The following is a 19,914-nucleotide window of genomic DNA, read 5'->3' on the forward strand; positions in this document are numbered from 1 at the left end:
AGAGTGCCACTCTCAGAATTAAATTCAAGTAAACTATTAATCAATTTAATTAAAAAGGACCAGAGTGTGTTATAGCGCAGCAACCTAGCACAACTAACCAAAATGCAACCCAAGGGTATATATAAAGGATATAAAGTGGCTAGGAAAGTCCTTATAGGCATACAGTATTAAAATGCAGTATGAAAATGTAATTAAAAGTGATGGGTTGTTCATGTTATACTTGCCTTCCTCGTACTGCTCTGGCTGCTGCTCAAACTGCTCGGAAGAAGGCTGCTCCTGGTACTGGTACTGGGGCTCCTCAGGTAGCTCAGCGTCTACTCACGATCACATGGCCAAAACAAAGCATGATAAATAAGCATACAAGCAAACACTAACAAAAACTAAGAAACAGTACAACAATACATAAAAACAGCAAGAAAAACTAAGCTAAAACTATTCTACGCGTTACAACGATAGCGTGGATATAAAGAACGCTAAAAACGGAACTAAAACGCGTATTCTAGGCCAAAAACAAGGTTCAGGGGCTTATTTGCAAGAAAACTGAAGTTCCAGGGGCTTTTTCTACAAAAACCAGGGACTGAAACGTATTTAAACTAAAGCTTTAGGGTCTAACTCGCAAAAACGTCAAGCGTGGACTGCGGGTACTAAATCTAGAAAGGTCAGGGGGCTAAGCGCTGAAAATTTGGGCCAAACTGTAAATGTTTTTACACTATATAGGATCGCGGGTTGAATCTGAAAGACCCCAGGGTCTCTTTAACAAAATTCCAAGGCTGAACCGGTACGCGTGGATCCAGACCGCTGGATCTGGATCTAACGGCTTGGAGCGGATGGAAACGGGATCTAATCTGATCCGTTGGCCACGGATCGGACGGCTGGGGGGGTTTGGGCGCGCGGGGCGGCGGCGCAAACCGCCGGAGCAGAGCTCCGCGGCGGTGAGCTCGCCGGAGCTGGCCGTTCTGGCGCTTCAGTGGATCATTTGGGTTGCGGTTGGGTGCAAAATGACGAGCTCGGCATGGGTTGTCCACTGGGGTACCTAGGGAGGAGCTGCAAGGCTGGGAGCAGGCTCCTCGACGGCGAGGGCGGCTCGGCGGCCACGGGGTTCGCCGGAGTGCGAGGACTGGGCACCTAGAGTGTGCCAGGGCGGTCCAAATCTAGCGCAGAAGGAGGACAGGGACCATGGGGTGCTCACCTAGGGTCGGGATCGGGGAAGAACATGGCGCAGGGTGTTCAGCGGCGTGGACCGGCGGCGGAGGGGAACAGGGCTCGCGTCCGAGGTCGAGGAAGGGGTGCGCCGGGCTCCTGGACGCCTCAGGTCGACGCGGGGTGCTCCTGCAGGCGGCAGCGGAGGGGTCAGCGTGGCCAGAGATGCGGCGGCGGCGAGGAATTGAGGGGCGGAGGTGTTTACCGGTGGCGGCGACGTGTTGCTCCGGTGAGCAATCCCCGTGCAGAGCGCGGGGTAGAGGGCGTGGGGGGCGGCTGCAGGCGAACTCCTCCTCCGTGCGGTGCTCCAGTATGGCGCAGGGGCCGGAGTTGACCTTCGCGGTGGCGGGTTCGTGGAGGCGTGAGAGCTCTGCTCGGCGGAGCAAGGCGAGGCGGGCGGGCTAGGGTTTTGTGGCGGCGGTGGGGGTGATGACGGGGTCCAGGGAGGCCGCAGGGGCAATTAAAGGGGCCGGCGGGGATCCTGGGGATGCGCACCGTGGAGGGCGCGGCGCGAGATCTTCGGCGAGAGGCTCGGCGGTAGTTGCGCGAGGGGGAAGACGACGCTGGCAGGCTGGGCCCACGGGTCAGCGGCGGGGCGTGCTGCGAGCGGCTGAGCGGGCGAGCGGGCGAGCGGGCTGGCTTGCGCCGCCAGGTGGGGTCGGGCTGTCAGGCGGTGCGGGGCGGCTTGGGCGCTGGCGAGCTGGCCTGCGCGGGATGGGGCGTGCGGAGCGGGGCCAAGCGGGAGGCGAAGCGGGCCGGGGTGGAGCGGGCCCGGTGAGCCGAGCGCTGGGCCGCGCTTGGGCCGAGCGAAACTGGGCCGCTGGGAGCTGGGTCGGAAGAAGGAGGGGAGTGGGCCGCGGCAAGGCTTGGGCCGACTTGGGCTGCTGAGATAGGCTGGTGGGTTTGGGTTTTGGGTTTTGCCATTCTATTTCTCTTACTTTTCTAAATCTAATTCAAACAAAGTTTGAATTCAAATTTGAATTTGAATTCAAACCACACTCAAGTAAAATTATGCACCAGCATGAATGCAACAAAATTTAAACCTATGATAAATTTTAATTAATTAGGAACAAAAATTAGATTAAATGCCAACTAAACACAATAAACCTTAGAAAATTAAATAAAGCCAATTAAATTTATTAATAAATACTGAAATTTAAATTAGGGTGTTACATGTGTCCCAAAGGATGGCAGCGGCAAAGGTATTGTACTCAGCATTAACCATGACATTGTGCCTCAAGCAATAGGCAATACTCTAACAGGGGTAAGTACAGATAAAGAATAATCAGGGGTAATGCGACACAGCACACATCCACACTACAAGAGGAAGGAATAAAGGAGAGAAACTATAAAACAAAGGACTACTCTATCCTACGTCAAGTCAGCTGGAGCTTAGGCTAGGTTAGGTGTCCTAGTGCTTCTATCCAAAGCTAGGGTCATGTTAGATCATGGTTAGAACTGCAGGTGCTAGGAAAATAGGATAGCGGGGAGAAGGTCCCGCATCGGAGTACATCCAGTCCTGTTACCTATTTGCATGAACGCCTACACCGAACCCGAACGTCGTGGAGTACGCTAAACGCAACACCGCTGTTACGCTGGACGGACAAGGCTGTCACCACCTGCCATCTACCCCAGTCACACCATGGAGCACGATCATATCCGAAGGATCCCGCATACCCGAGCACCACGCTCGTGTATGAAGTCACTACTCTAGTCCCCCCAGATCTCCAACCCTTCGGATGGACGAGTAAAACACCTAGAGCAAGCCCGAAAGCAAAATGAACCTCTATCCGTACCCGGATCATCTGGCCTAACCAAGACCGTAGCATAACTTATGAACGATCTAAGCATGGATTGATAAACTATCAAGATAGTAAAGCAACCATGGCAAAACTCTATATTATGAATAGAAGTCTGACAAGTCGGATACAACGCCATACTAGGAGCCGAGGATTGCTCAATGACCCCAAGGATGACTTGCTCGTCCTTATTCTTCTCTGGCTGGTTGACAAGTGGGCCCTAATATCTTTCCTTGTATGCATTATGCGTGGCACGCCCGTTTGCTCTGCCAGATGGGCCCTCCTTGTAAGTGGGTGATGCCAGACGCGACATTCTGCGTAGTTGTATGGCGTCTGCTGTGTGTTTTTGTCTTATTCCGCTCCTGCTCATCTGAAATGTGCAAAACTCGAAAACAATTGTGGAGCAAGGTTAGTGATACATATATGTGAGTACGGCATGCAGTTTTCCTTTGTTATTGAGTATACTTGACGAGTGAAAATGGCACTTAAGCACCGTCAATAACTCCCCCAAGCTAGCCCTTTGCTCATCCCGAGCAAAGTTTTAGACTTAGATTGTTGATCAGGAGTTGCTCCAATGTCGCATTCCTGACTTATGCCCAAGGCACAACCGAGTGTTCTTACATTTATTCTGAATAAGTTGGCCTTGTTCGCACCTTTTACCTTACTCCTGTGGGGCTTATAGCATTATCCTCCTCTTTGGCGGTTGAGGGTCAGAACGGCTTGTAGAGTACCACTTACCACTCCTTTGTTTAACTGTCAATCCGGAGGTTTTATAAAGTTTTTGAAAAGAAATAATGTAGTTCCTCAGGTGATCTCTCAGATCGCTCAATGTGTTTCATTCCTCAACAAGGCCTTTTTATGCGCCTTTCTTTTTCCATCCTACTTCTAATGGCTTCTTTTTGATTGGATCTGTAGGTATGGAGGATATAATGGCAAACTTGCTTCTCATATTTCGCTAAGTCAAAGACCGGATCCAAAGGAGAAACAAGTCATAAGCCTTGATCAAGATGTGCAAGTGTGTGGATATTTTTTTTTGATGGATGATGGATGAGAACTCCTTTATATGAATTCTCTTTCCCTTGTAATGTTTTTGGTATGGGCTATATTTTCTTTCTCTCTCTCTCTTTTTTTTGACACACCTTGTGGGTGTGTGGCATACCTTATTTGGGTATGCATCTTTTCTCCTTTTTTTGACATGCCTTGTGGGCATGTGGCATACCTTCTTTGGGTATGCATCTTTTATTTCTTTTTGTATAGCCCATACATTATGATGATAACTTTGGAGAGAGATAAACATGGCACATCTTGGAGTTTTATTTGTGGATGGATGGGGGATGTACTTTCTATCTTCCAAGTGTAGAAGTATAGCATGTGAGTGGACGTGGACGTGATCTTGATCATGGGCGTATGAAGTGATTCACACAAAGGGTCACAACAATTTGACAAAGCTCAATGAGAAGACAAGTTGCATATGTAGAAAAGGCTTTTCAAACTTGTAACTCATATGGCTCTGGATAGGAATTGCATATCACCGAGGAACTTTATCCTATTTTTGTATTTTTGAAAAGAAATACTCCGGATATCAAGCATCACGTAGGAGAAGGTCATAGCAACTCTTTTCAGCCATATCATAACCTACAACAACCTAGATTCGAATTCTGCTTTTCGCTACCCACAAGTTTCAAGTTTAAGGTTTGAACATCTAGCCACCAAACTCAGAACTTAGGGACAGCACAAGGTTGTAACTAGGCATATGAAAGAAACTAATAGAGCAACTATTCATTATCTCAACAAGGAAAAACTACACATGCTTACTACACATACTAGAAAGCAAAGTAAATATTTTTGGGTTTTTAAAGGTTTTGCCAATTTTTATTTGATTTTAGTTATGCAAATTTTTATGGATTTTCAGAATTTTGTAAATTTTTGATTGGTTTCATGCAAGGTTTTGAAAGCAGTAAAGATAGAGTTTGATACAAGGTACCTCTCATGGGGGTCCTCCCCCAAGCTAGCTTCAGGCTCACTGCTGCTGGTTGGGATTAAACCCAGCCCAACGGTAGTAGGCCCTCCACTCCTCCTGGGATTGCTGCTGTTGCTGCTCCAGGTTGCGGATCCTCTCGCCTGTGTATCGCCGCCAGTGTTGGGTTGACTCGATGTGCTGGCCCAGCGACTCGTCGATGTTGGTGGTGCGCACGTTCAGCTTGCCCATCTGCAGAGTCGGAGTGGCAAAGCCTCTGGATGAAGCTATACGTCGTGGGGGTCCACTGGAGCTAGAACTGGTGGACCGGTGCCCTGAGGCCTGCCGTGCCCACTCAGTGGAGCTGGCACTCTGCCATGACGAACCTCCAACCTCATATTGTTGTGGTTGAGGCTGAGGTTGCTACTGTATGAACTCCTCCCTTCTGGCCCGGCTTCTTGTAACCCTGCCAGGAAGACCAGAAACACTATGCCGGCGGCTCTCTTCATGTGGAACAAGAGGGATGGTTAGCGAACGGCAGTTATACCCCCGCATTTGGCAATGGGATTTTATTTGCATAACCAAGCGACAAGAAAATCTAGGAGTCATCCGGACCTTTCTTCAGCGTGTGGCCTTGCACCAAGTATGCCTCATCGATCATAACACGGGGCTCCTCAATGAAGGGAACGGGGTTCCCATCTAAGATTCCCATGTTTGATGCGATGCGGGTAACCAAAGAAGTGCATTCAACAGGACCCGTCATCCGAAAATTTGTGAGCCATTGCTTAACCATTGCTTGTGCGGGGGAGATTCGGATTTTGTTGACCATGGCGTATAATATCATCAACTCATCGTTCCGCACTGGTCGTGGATCATCTCTTGGAAAGAGAGTAATAGCCGCCCACTTGTGCATCAAAAGAAGATCTGATTTTGAATGTCATTGCACCGAGGTGCAAACTTGCCATGAACAACTTGACCCGAAATCAAACCCCAAAACTTATGTCAATCAAAATCGCGGCAAGCTTTTGCAAGGGAAACTGGCAAGCGCGTGCTAAAACCAAGGAGGTGACTGAAATTTCTCCAATTAAAATAGCGTTCAACTCCAAAAAGTCAGAAAGAAACACCATCGTCCACCTCCCAAAGAGTGCAAAGAAACTGGATGGTGAGGAGACGAGAACCATTCTCCTCAATGGGCACAAAACCATCCCATCCAACCGCATGCCAAACACGAGCGAAGTCAATGTTCATACCTGTTTTTTCGAGAAGGTCCGGATCGAAGGCTCTGGTATGACCAAAGCTTCGATTCTTGATCATGGCGTAGGCTTGACGCTCGCGGTCGTCTTGCAAGTTGAGGTACGGTGCATCATCTTCATCTATTTCCATGTCCTCGGCTTGTGGTTCTTCAGCTTGTTCCTCTATTTGTTCCTCTTGTTCGTCTTGCTCATAGTCCATCGTGGTTGGCGTTGGTGTAGGTTCGGGGGAATGACGGGAGCTCGACCCATCCCGTGAACGAGATGAGCTTGACCCTGTCATCTTCTTGATAGGTCTAGAAAGTTTCCGACCTACACCCTTCATGCTTGCAACACGAGCGAACAAGAACGAACGAGAACAACTCGGTTCGGGTTATGTTAGCGAAATCAAAATGAAATTCTTACCCGAGAGTTGTTCCTCCAAATATGTGATCAATCTTGCAGCAAAGAAATGAGAGATAGAGATTTCTTGAAACCAAACTTGAGCCAAAATCCAATGGAAACCCGAGCAAGAATGTGTCAGAGGGAGTGTTAGTGAGTGTGTGAGTATGAGAGAGCTCAACACCCCTCTCGGCCCCTATTTAAAGAGAAGATGGTGCGTGCACCAGAGGAGAGGCAAGCCACAACGGCTATGGAGTCGTTGGAGAAGGTGGGGCCCAGGAGCCGTTGGCCCTGGGTCGGCCGACCTGTGAGGTCGGCCGGCCCCAGGGTGGGCCCCCTGGTGCCCCCTTTGGCCTGGTGCTTCCTCAATGGTTAAGTTCTTTGAAAATATGGTGCATGGACAAAAGTTTGCTCGAAAAGATGTCCACATTATTTTTCCCAAAGGATTTGAAAACTCAGAAAATATTTTTGGTCTTTTTGTAAAGAGGGAACAATGCTAGAAAAATTCCAGCATGCAGAAAACAATTTTGAAAATTTCAAACATGCATTGGAGAAAAACAAATAAGGTCTAAAGAAAATGTTGAAAAGCGGAGAAAACAAATATGAGATAAATACCAATTTACCTTTGGTAAGGGCGCGTCATTTAAAGTCCGACGTGCCCGACTTTTCCCCATTGTTCTTACCATTCGTTGGCTCGTCCTGGAGAACTTGACGAGGCCGAACTCTCGACCTTCCACCACACCTTCTTTTCCTTCTTCTTTCTTTTAGGTGCGGAGGGTCGTTGTTCTGGCTGGGGTTCTGGTGCACCCCAGAGTGCTTGCCCTTCACTGTCTTGTTGGATCATGAAGTGCTGCTCTTCCTTATTCTTGAACCTGAAAAACATATCCTCCCTTCCGACACGAAAACGGATTTCTCCCTTTCCGACTTCGATCCTTGCCTTGGCAAACCTTAGAAAAGGTTGCCCAAGTACGAGGTCGACTCCGAGGTCGCCCTCCATATCCACTACCACAAAGTCGGCAAGGATGAAGGAGTCTCATACTCGTACAAAAATGTGTTTGGCTATCCCTTTGGGATACTGAATGGTTGAATCTGCAAGCTGTACGAGCATAGTTGTTGGGGAAAGAGCAGGATATTCAAGTGCTTCATATATTACCTTGGGCATTATATTCACACTTGCCCCCAGATCACTTAGGCATTGCTCGAAGTGTTTGATGTAGATAGAGCAGCTGATCATGGGGACCCCTGGATCCTCTTGCACCGCTGCCACCATGCCATCCCAAACGTCGTTCCTTGGGGGATAGTACCTACCTGCATGGTTATTACGTGGTGGCCTCTGGGACGAGTTATCCCGTCCGGTAGACACCATGCTGACATTTTCAACGGGAGACTCAGGTTGCCCCGGGATCTTCCCGCTCTCAATAGCAGGTAACGAAGCAGGAATTTGTGCAAGCTGGGTTTTGATCATTTTGTTGAAACTTAACTGGTTTTTAAGAGTTGAAGACAAAGTTTCATGCTTGACATTTAAACTTTCCAGGGATTTGTCATTGGCCAAAAGCTTTTTATTTATATTTTCGTTGATTTTACCTTGGCCAAGAACAAGTTCTCTCAAGGGAGGTTGGTTTGAATTGAAGTTCGAATTATAAGAAGGATTGTAGTTATTACCTCCCTTAAATGGTGGACGTGGCTGGTTCCACCCCTGACCTCCTAGTTGTGGATGGTACCCATTGGTGTTGTTGTTGAGGTAGGCGCAGTCTTCACGGGTCTCGGGGTAGTCGCTCCCCGAGTGTCCATCATTACCACAGACTTCGCACGTGAAGTGCGAACCCATGGCGAAAACAGGTGCATGGATCGGTTGTTTGCTCCGTTCCTCCATCTTCTTGATTAGGAGGTCCAGCTTCGCGGCAATCATATCCGTCTCTTTGACGGTATGCATGCCTTTTGTACGAGGTTGGAGTCGTTCATCACTCCACCCCTAATTGGAGACCATCTTCTCGACCAATGCTTTGGATTTGGCTATGGTTAGGTCGAGGAAGGCTCCTCCAGCAGCGGCATCAATATTGGCTCGAGATGTCGTTGTGAGCCCGTTGTAGAAGCTTTGCAGGAGGAGCCACTCGTCCATGCCATGATGAGGACAGGCCAGGATGTATTCCTGCATCCCCTCCCAAGCTTCTGGGATGGATTCCATCCCTATCTACTGGAAACTTGAAATTCTCCCATGCAGGACATTTGTTTTGCCCAGCGGGAAGAATTTTGCGAGGAACGCTTTGGAGCATTTGGCCCAGGTGTCGATGTCCTTTTCTTTGTAAAACCACTGTTTCGCCTTCCCCAGTAGGAAAAAGGGAAACAAACGAAGCTTGACAACGTCGGCGGCGACACCCCGTATGACAACGATGTTGCAGAGCTCCAGAAAATTCTGCAAATGTGCATTTGCATCCTCATTTGGCTTGCCACATAATGGGCTAGCCTGCACCATGTTGATGAGGCTTGATTTGAGCTCGAAGTTCACGTCCCCGACATTGATGTTGGGGCCAGTGGCCACATTGTCGGTGGAGGGGACGGAGAACTCACGGAGAGTCTTTTTAGCCATAGCCTCAAGAACGAGTGGTGCTTCCGAAATGGGTTTCTGTGCCAGGAGGATAGCGAGAGGAGGAACGACACGAGGTCGTGCCCTTCTCACGAGCCTCTCTGGATTGTCTGTGTAGTTTTCTAGTAGGGAGAAACCGGTCATACACTGCCCCTGTCTTCTTTCAAATCAAAAATAAAACAAGACATAAAGTGACATTAGCCTAAAAGAGTAAAGACTATATCCTGAGTACAAGGTCTAAGTTAATATCAGCACAATACCTTTGTTCACTTGTCGTCCCCGGCAACGGTGCCAGAAATGCTTGTTGACATTTCTTAGCGCAATCACTAGGAATGGTTAATCCTTAGCAACAACGCCAGAAATGCCTGTTGGCAGTCCTTAGTGCAATCACTAGAAATGAGGGCGTCGAACCCATCCTAGCAACTACACCCAAGGGGTGCCACTCTTGTGGTATAATCAATACGATTACAGATGGATCCGCAAGCGCACGGATATACCATTGTAGCATTTCACCCGGAGAGTAAGGGTATCGTCATTTATTTGTGTCCCAAAGGATGGCAGCGGCAAAGGTATTGTACTCAGCATTAACCATGACATTGTGCCTCAAGCAATAGGCAATACTCTAACAGGGGTAAGTACAGATAAAGAATAAGCAAGGGTAATGCGACACAGCACAAATCCACACTCCAAGAGGAAGGAATAAAGGAGAGAAACTATAAAACAAAGGACTACTCTATCCTACGTCAAGTCAGCTGGAGCTTAGGCTAGGTTAGGTGTCCTAGTGCTTCTATCCAAAGCTGGGGTCATGTTAGATCATGGTTAGAACTGCATGTGCTAGGAAAATAGGATAGCGGGGAGAAGGTCCCGCACTGGAGTACATCCAGTCCCGTAACCTCTTTGCATGAACTCCTACACCGAACCCGAACGTCGGGGAGTACGCTAAATGCAACACCGCTGTTACGCCAGACGGACAGGGCTGTCACCACCTGCCATCTACCCCAAACACACTGTGGAGCACGATCATATCCGAAGGATCCAGCATACCCGAGCACCATGCTAGTGTATGAAGTCACTACTCTAGTGCCCCCAGGACTCCCACCCTTCGGATGGACGAATAAAACACTAGAGCAAGCACGAAAGCACAATGAACCTCTATCCATACCCGGATCCTCTGGCCAAGCCAAGACCGTAGCATAACTTATGAACGATCTAAGCATGGATTGATAAACTATCAAGATAGTAAAGCAACCATGGCAAAACTCTATATTATGAATAGAAGTCTGACAAGTCGGATACAACGCCATACCAGGAGCCGAGGTTTGCTCAACGACCCCAAGGACGACTTGCTCGCTAAAGAAAACTAGCCTAGCTCCACTACCTAGCTAAGAGAGCAAGAGAGAGGAGAGCCTTCTTGGAGAGAATGGAATGAAGTGTGTATGTGTGTGAGGGGTGAGAGGGGGCCCTATTTATACTAGTGGAGGTCGGTTCCCGCCAAATCCACATATGGAAGGTAATCAGGAGACTTGGGGCCCACTCCTCCTCAAAATGCACCTAGACGGGAGGCCGGCCAGGTTCGGCCGACCCAGGGGGTCGGCCGGCCCCACCTGGCCGCCTCTCATCCTTATCCTTCTCTGGCAGGCTAACGTGTGGGCCCTGATATCTTTCCTTGTATGCATTATGCATGGCGCGCCTGTTTGCTCTACCAAATGGGCCCTCCTTGTGAGTGGGTGACGCCGGATGCGACATTCTGCGTAGTTGTATGGCGTCTGCTGTGTGTTTTCGTCTTATTCCGCTCCTGCTCATCTGAAATGTACAAAACTCGAAAAGAACTGTGGAGCAAGGTTAGTGATACAAATATGTGAGTAAGGCATGCAGTTTTTCTTTATTATTGAGTATAGTTGACGGGTGAAAATGACACTTAAGCACCGTCAACACTGATCTTTTTATGTATTATTGGATCATTTTGGTTTTATTGAATCTTTCTGCAAATGATGATGTGTTACATTTGCTGCCTATTTACTTGGATCATCATGGTTTATTTTACTGCCTATTTTTGCAGGATCAGTGGAAGCAGCCATGTCGGAAACTGGATCCTCTGATTCAAATGCACAAGTTGACCAAGTGTGGAATGTTCAACCCGAAGTGTCTGCACAAACTTGTGCATGTAGCACCTCCCAGTGTAGGAAGCCAAGAGCACAAACCAAGTGGCCTAGTGACATCATCAAAGTCGCAGGCTTCGACAGTGACGGGTTCCCAACAAATGATGATGGAATGAAACGCTGGCGACTGATCTGTGGATTAATCGCACGGCAAAGGGTTGGAATCAATGTCCACTTTGAGGATTTGGATGAGCCCGCACGGCAGGGCTTGTTCGATATCATGAAGCAATACTTGCAGTTTCCTGAGGGCATATATGAGGCAGAGCTAAATTGTATCAGAGGGGCGGCATGCAAGTCAATTGCCAAGCTCCACAGGAGCTTCAAGTCCAATCTGATACGAAATTAGGTCAATGAAGGTAAAGAGCCCTTCGAGCTGCACAAGCACTTGGATCGCCAAGACTGGGAGATGTTCGTGGAGACTGCCACCTCGGAGCAGTTCAAAGAGAAGAGTGAGCACTTCAAGAACCTTCATACTAGGATCACGGACAACCACCGCCTCGGTCCAGAGGGCTATGCTGGGAAAGATAAGGGGAGGTGAAGCAAAGAGGACAAGGCAATGGAGGAGGCGAGGTCAGAGAACCCATGGAAATAGTATCCTGGGTGATCAGAGCCATATTTAAGGGCCAGGGCTTGTCCAACACCATCCACTGGGGAAATCACCTGGAGTAGCGGCAGTACCAAGAGGCTGGCCGACCGGGTGATCGAGCTGAAGGATCATGAGAGCGGTGTAAGAGAACATGACATCCTCTCCACTGCCATTGATATGCCAGAGCACACCGGTCACGTGCGTGGAGTCTCCAGTTCAAGGGGTTGGAAGGAAGCCTTCGGCAAAGAACATGAAGGCTTGTGGAAGAAAAAGAAACGGTCTTCTGCTGTGGATCCCAACTGCCTGAAATAGGAGATAAAGGATGACATCTTTGCTACACTCAGGGTAGCAGGGATTGATGTTGAAGCAGCATTATTAGCTGCGGCCCATGGCAAGAGCAGCTGCGCCTCCAAGGAGGTGGAATAGCAAGATCCAGAAGCAGCAGCAGCAGCAACAACAACCGCCGCCTTGCCTAACCCCCCTCCCCCGGTCAGCGCAACATGCTGAACCCAAGACCCCCCTCCCCCACCATTGGTCCTATATTTGATGAGCCGGACACAATTGAAAGGCTCAATAATGTTCCAACCCCCCTGCAGCATTATAACTTGAAGTTACTCAACTTTGTTGTTTGAGCTTGCACAGGGGATTGTGCAACCCGGGGACAAGGAATGCCACACGGTGCTAGTGCAGGATGGATATGTCGTGGTCAAGATTGATTTTGTCCATGAAAACACCAAGGATGTCGCTCTGCCCATCCCGCTGCCAGAAGCCGACATTTATACTTTGGGAGATGCCCGTACCATGCGGATCCAATGGAAGAAAAGTGGTATTCTCATTCCCCCTATTGGTCGGTCGTCAACTAGTGGTGCCCCAAAGCAGCCACACACCCCAACACCTGATCCTGAAAATGTGAAGAAGGATGCCGCGGCATGCGACGACCCTCTCCCCGCACCAAAGAAAAAGAGACCTGCCACCACCCCAAAGAAAAAGGGAAGGGGTAAGGCAGGAGCCAAGCCACCAGCACAGAAAGCAACAGAATCAAAGGGTAAGGCGGCACGCAAGGAACCAACTGCAAAGAATGTATGGACTTCTGCTCACTCCAAGTTTGTGATGGGCAATCCAATGTTGTCAGAGCTAGATCTGGCCACTGTAGGGGTGAATACCAAGGGACTCCCCAAGCACTACATGACCCAAGCAAACGGTGATGATACGTCAATCGTGGGTCATTACAAGGCTGAGGACCTACACAGTGGGCCTGGTTATTTCTCTCTTTCTTGGTCTGATCTATACGACGTCTTCAACCTCGATGCCTTAGACATCTCCCTCATCCGTTGCTTGACACTGTGAGTATATATAGCACAAAAGATTGTTCACTGTCATTTTTAATTACTTCGTAATGCTAAACCCTATGTCAGCTTTCTAAAAACCAATGTATTTGTATGTAGGCAATTGGCCAGAGAATCAAAGAACCGTGAGCTTGGTGTTGAATTCATTGACCCCCAGGATTTCTCTACCGGAGTGATCAATAAGGATCCGCAGCACGTAGAGTCTGCCATCACAAAGGTCTTGGGCTCTTCACCATGTTGTGTGCTTGCCGCGCGCCACACTGACTCCCACTATTTCCTAATCGTCATCTATCCGAAGTGGGAAATAGTGTGGTACACAGACTCCTTAAGACCACTCGGCGACGATGGCATCACTCTGGGACAACGATACTTCACCAGCATCAAGGCGGTTATTGATAGGTATATCTCTGAGTTAGCACATTTGCAATCTTCTTATTTGGAGCCTATCACCTATTTAATTTGCAGCTAACGACATCCATAACGCCTAATGCAGTGCTTTCTCCACCTTTCGAGTCGACCACTGTCTTCCAAAAACCAAGTTGACGCATGTGGCCGATTATCCGGTATATCTCTGACCTCATGCATACTAAGTTTTCATGATTTCACTAAATAATATATTTGTGCTAACAATATATATCATCTTGAGCAGTGCATGCAGCAAGGACCTGGAAATGTATGCGGGTTCTATGTTGCATACCACATGATCCGCCCTGCTACAAGTTTCAAAACCTTTAAAGGAGCAAAAGTAAGCCTTTGTCAAATATATCTCTGACCGCTTGCTGCATCAATATATATATATATATATATATATATATATATATATATATATATATATATATATATATATATATATATATATATATATATATATATATATATATAAGCACTCATCATTTGACTGTCACTTTTTGCTAGGACGTGCGGGGTCATCCAGACAAGCAATTGGACGACAAGCAGCTCTTGGGTATTAGAGAAAAGCTTGCCTCCTTCTTGCTTCTAGATGTCATAAGCGACAAAGGTGACTTCCACTGTCACAGCTGATGAACTGATAATTGTATATGTGTACTGTTAATTCTTTCATGGACCCACTCTCGATTCATGTGATTATTGTATATGTGTACTGTTAATTTGTAGTGCAGAGATACAATATATAGTTTGTCATGTATAGTTGGTGGTTGTTTTTTATGTAAGCTTTATGAGATATCAATTGAGTTCTATTCTGTGTGTTTGCTGGATCAACAAGAAGGCTGCCAAATCCTAGCTGTGCTCTAGGGTGTCAGGTTGCAGGGGTCAGGTTCTAAGGTGACGGGCAACAACCAAACCCGTCCCTGCTGTATACTCACCAGCTGACAGCGCAGTAAAGCACAACCCGTCACTTATCTAGAATCATAGGTGACAGGCGTCGTGAGCTAACCGTCACATGTGTTGGACAAAGGTGACGGTCGTAGACCCCATACGGGGGGCCTAGTCACAGAGAAAGGTGATGGTGCTAAACTAAAGCCCGTCACCTTCTAAACACTGATAAGTGACGGGTTTTGTTACAGGCCCGTCACCTGGAGTAGACAAAGATGACGGTCGAAGACCTCACACGGGGGGGCTGGTCACTAAGAAAAGTGACGGGCTTCATCTGATATCCGTCACTTGTCTGTCACATAGGTGACGGGCAAATGCCCGTCACCCTTCTATTCTTATCAGTGACGATGTAGGAGTGACGAGCACGATGCCCGTCACCATAGGGAGATGACGCCCGTCACTATAGACCTTTTCTTACATAGTGTAAGGACCTACTCTTTGTTGCTTTTCAGCAAAAGAAAACCCCAGAGCCTTCACAAGCCTTGCATGTCTAGTTAAAGGGATGATATATACCCTTAGTCGGCTAAGCCTTGCTGAATATTAGTATACTCAGTCTTACTTGTGACTTTATTTTCAGGCAATTTCTGAAATACTTGGTGAGATTGATGTCATGTACGGGCTTCATCATGATGTCATATATCGACGCTAGTATCGTTTTCTTCTTCGCTGTTTATAAACTCTGAAGAACTTATCTACTTTCAAATTTCTAAGGTACCCTATTTGAATTCTCAAACTCAATTTATAATAACATTTACTATTGAAGTTGGTATAAAATTTATGTTTATTGTAATCTTTGGGCTCACCTTCGAGTGAGGTACGTTGTTTCGATCCGAAATACTGTGGTTTTATCGGGTTTTACCCGACAGACTGTCAAATTATTCCGTTTGAAGTGCGTATTAGCTATTTCATCTGTAAAGGTGATGATTAGGGCACTTTAACCGGATTAATTTAAGCGGTTCTGTCACATCTCCTCCCGGATCCAGCGGGCCCGACAGGCAACGGGGGCGGAGCCGGATCGCCGGTGGCGTGGTGTCGGCGCGGCGACGGCGGGGTGGCGCAGAGCGGCAGGGAGACCCGACGGCGGCGGGGAGGCACGACGCCGCTGGAAGGCGCCGCGCGGCGCTGGCGGGGAGGCAGGCGCGCCGCCGGCGGGGATGCTCCAAGCGGTGGGGAGGCGCGGCGGGGGAGGCCAGGCGTGGCGGCTCGCCGTCCAGGTAAGTGGGTTTTTTTCTTTTTTTTTTTGCAAAAAATATTTTTCCAAATTTTTTTCATTTGAATCATTTTTGTTTTGGATGCAAAAAATTTTCATCCGAGCTTTATTTTGTTTTGAATGTAAAAATTTTCTCGTCAAATTTTTTTTAAGTTTGTTTCTTAAAATTTTTCTTCCAAATTTTTCTCATCAAATTTTTTTCGCCTCTCGATTTTTTACATTGAAATTTTTTCAGAAAAACTTTTATCGAAAAATGACTAAAAAAGTTAAAAAAAAGAAAAAAAAGAAAATGGTCGTGTAAGGATCACCGGGGTGTCCGACCCTAGAGGGGGAGGGGGTGAATAGGGTCGCTAATCACTTTTTAACCTAGGGCTCAAAATACTTGCATAAGATAAACCTAACACGTCCTATACATGATAGTTATAACTAAGGTTTATCTTTGCTACTCTCTACTTACCCCAAAATACTTGCAACCTATAGCCAATCCTAAACAAACTAACTAGGAAAGTAAAGGCACGCAAGATAAAGTAAATACGGAAACGTAATAAGGTAAGTAAAGAGGTAAGTGCAAGAGAGATGCAAACTCCCGAGTAGACACGGTCACGTAACGTGGTTCGGCACAAACACCTACGTCCACGGGACACCGAGGCTCTTCCGATCACCGTCTTGCACTACGCCACCAAGGCGATGCCGGCAAACAAAGGCAAGTGCCCACAAGACACCGAGTCTCGTGCACCGCCACCGTCTCTCGGTCACCCAGCCGAAATCCACTACGGAGCTTCTCCACCAAGGAGGGGGTCTCCTCTTCCCCGGCACAAAGTGTCGTTGCCACTCCACACCAAGTCGGAGGGTCACACGACGGATCACAAGGATTGCTTGCCGCAGCAAGACTTCTCTCAAGGGAGCTCTCGCAAGAACTAATCCCTATTACAAGCACTAAGCACTCTCACAAGTGTGCTTAAGCCTATATGATGTACAATGAAGCTCTATGGTGGTTGGACCGTTGGAGATGTTCTTCAAGTGTAGTATGCTTCCTTAGTCTCCAGCATTCTCAAATGAGCCGTGGGGTGGCATATATATAGCCCACACACTCCAAACTAGCCATTGGAAAAAGGCTGACAAAAAGCACTATCACCGGTTAAACCGATGCTCCCGTTTTTGTCATCACCGGTTTAACCGGTGAGTGCATTTTCCAACTAGCCGTTATACTTCAACGGCTACCTCAATTGACCGACGTAATCAACCGATGCAGCGTTGGTTTAACCGGTGAGTGTAGTTGCTGAAAAACTAACTCTCTGGACAACTGCACTGACGTTCACAAATATCTAGCGTCGGTTCATCCGGTGTATAGATTTTGCCTTAGCTGCTGAGTTCATTGCACCGACGTATTCAACTTTCCTGGCGTCGGTTCATCCGGCACAAAACCCTAGTCTCAGCTTTCTGGTCCCATTGCACCGATGAGTACAATTTGCCTAACGTCGGTTTAACCGGTGATAGCAAATTATCTCTGTCTTGTTTGTTTTGACTTGATTTCTTCACTGTCTCTTCAATTCTTGTCCCTTGGACCGAAGAATGGTCATCTTAACTTCGGGCCTAGCTATGCCTATCTTCTCTTTGTCATCACTTGAACCTAAAAGCCTGAGAATGGTCATCTTAACAATCATATTAGTCCAAGTGTTGTGTGTGTCATCAATCGCCAAAACATTATATTGAAATATGGCATGAGAGGCCATTTTCGCTACAGGTCGGAAAATCGACCATACGAATCACAACTTACGGTCGCCCATAAACTAGCATGCCCCTCAACTGGCAGGTGGAGGTGGAAGGAGGAGCTAATAGGCGGACTCGGGTTGTCAGAGAGAGAGAGAGAGAATGAGGCAGATCGGGCTGGGGTGGCGAGCTGGGCTGGACCGAGCGGGGAAGGGAGGGAGGGAAAGAGAGAGGGAGGGCTAGGCCGGGGTCAGGCTGTGCAGTAAAAAAGAGAGAAGAAGAGAGGAAAACAATGGAGGAAGAGCGGGCCAGACCAAGAAGAGGAAGGAGAGTGTGAGCTGCTCAGTTTGGCAGAGAAAGAGTGGACAGATATCTAGGCTGCGCCAAAGAGATAGAGAAGAGAGAGAAAAAAGAAAAGGTTTTGCAGTTTCGGGGAGGGTTTTGCTATTTTTATTTTTAAATAAGCAAACAACCAACCAAAAACCAATCCAACAGCATGAATGCAACATACATAGAACAATTTATATAATTCAAAAAGAAAGTCATTTATTTTTCCAATACTAAATTTCATATCAAGAAAATAAATAATGAGAAAATTTTAAAATTATAAGAAAATCATTAGTTTAAAATTTTAAATTTGATTTTGCTTTTTGGATATGGTTGCGTAAGCAACATAATAACTCTATGCTACATATCCTTCTGTGTGAAATATATACTTCTTATTTTATGGATCATGTGTTATTTTGTGTATTTCTTAAATGCACCCGTAGCATTAGCATGGGCACCCTTACTGTTAATCGTAGAAATAGATTTAGCACTATCTAATAAATTGCATTTTAAAATATGAATCGAGATCACAACTTGCACAAATGCTCACAATAATTATTAAATTGTTATAATGGTCGAATAAAGAATTCTAGTGATAATTTATATATACAGACGATTAGAACATATAATGCATTTGTGGCTAAACACTGTTGACGGTGCTTAAGTGCCATTTTCACCCGTCAACTATACTCAATAATAAAGGAAAACTACATGCCTTACTCACATATTTGTATCACTAACCTCGCTCCACAGTTGTTTTCGAGTTTTGTACATTTCAGATGAGCAGGAGCGGAATAAGACGAAAACACGCAACAGACGTCATACAACTACGCAGAATATCGCATCCGGCATCACACCCTTACAAAGAGGGCCCACATGTCAGAGGAAACGGGCCCTCCACACAAGATGCACCAGAGGATAAGGATAAGGATCAAAGAATATACCATCCAGCAGAAGATCAGGCCAAGAGGCTGCCAGGTGGGGTCGGCAGACCCCCTGGGCCGGCCGAACCTGGCTTGGTTCCCGTCCAGGTGCACTTCGAGGAGGAGTGGCTGCTAAGGCACCTGATCACCTTCCATATGTGCGTTGGCGGGAAACCGACCTCTAGAGCTATAAATAGGCCTCTCCTCCACCCCCCCTCAACACACACACACACTTCATTCCATTCTCTCCAAGAAGGCTCTCCTCTCTCTTGCTCTCCTAGCTAGGTAGTGGAGCTAGGCTAGTTCTCTTTAGCGAGCAAGTTGTCCTCGGAGTCGTTGAGCAATCCTCGGCTCCTGGTATGGCTTTGTATCCCACTTGTCCGACTTCTATTTATAATATAGAGTTTTTCCATGGTTGCTTTGCTATCTTGATAGTTTATCAATCCATGCTTAGTTCGTTCATAAGTTATGCTACGGTCTTGGTTAGGCTAGATGATCCGGATACGGATAGATGTTCGTTGTGCTTTCGGGCTTGCTCTAGTGTTTTACTCGTCCAACCGAAGGGTGGGAGACCTGGGGGCACTAGAGTAGTGACTTTATACACGAGCGTGGTGTTCGGGTATGCGGGATCCTTCAGATATGACCGTGCTCCACGGTGTGACTGGGGTAGACGGCAGGTGGTGACAGCCCTATCCGTCCGGCGTAACAGCGGTGTTGCATTTAGCGTACTCCCCAATGTTCGGGTTCGGTGTAGGAGTTCATGCAAAGAGGTAACGGGACTGGATGTACTCCGGTGCGGGACCTTCTTCCCGCTATCCTATTTTCCAGGCACCTGCTGTCCTAACCATGATCTAACATGACCCCAGCTTTGGATAGAAGCACTAGGACACCTAACCTAGCCTAAGCTCCAGCTGACTTGACGTAGGATAGAGTAATTCTTTGTTTTACAGTTTCTCTCCTTTATTCCTTCCTCTTGGAGTGTGGATGTGTGCTGTGTCACATTACCCTTGCTTATTCTTTATCTGTACTTACCCCTGTTAGAGTATTGCCTATTGCTTGAGGCACAATGTCATGGTTAATGTTGAGTACAATACCTTTGCCGCTGCCGTCCTTTGGGACACAAATAAAT

General features: G+C 47.3%; 1 non-coding gene across 1 annotated transcript; it reads left to right on the forward strand.

The window, feature by feature from the left end:
- The first annotated feature begins 8,704 nt into the window (after positions 1-8,704).
- On the forward strand, positions 8,705-8,811 carry LOC120639349. The gene has a single exon (XR_005661355.1). It is a non-coding gene; the product is annotated as a small nucleolar RNA R71 (small nucleolar RNA).
- Positions 8,812-19,914: the final 11,103 nt, after the last annotated feature.

Source organism: Panicum virgatum, chromosome 6K (genome assembly GCF_016808335.1).
Source record: "Panicum virgatum strain AP13 chromosome 6K, P.virgatum_v5, whole genome shotgun sequence".
Classification (NCBI taxonomy): Eukaryota; Viridiplantae; Streptophyta; class Magnoliopsida; order Poales; family Poaceae; genus Panicum; species Panicum virgatum.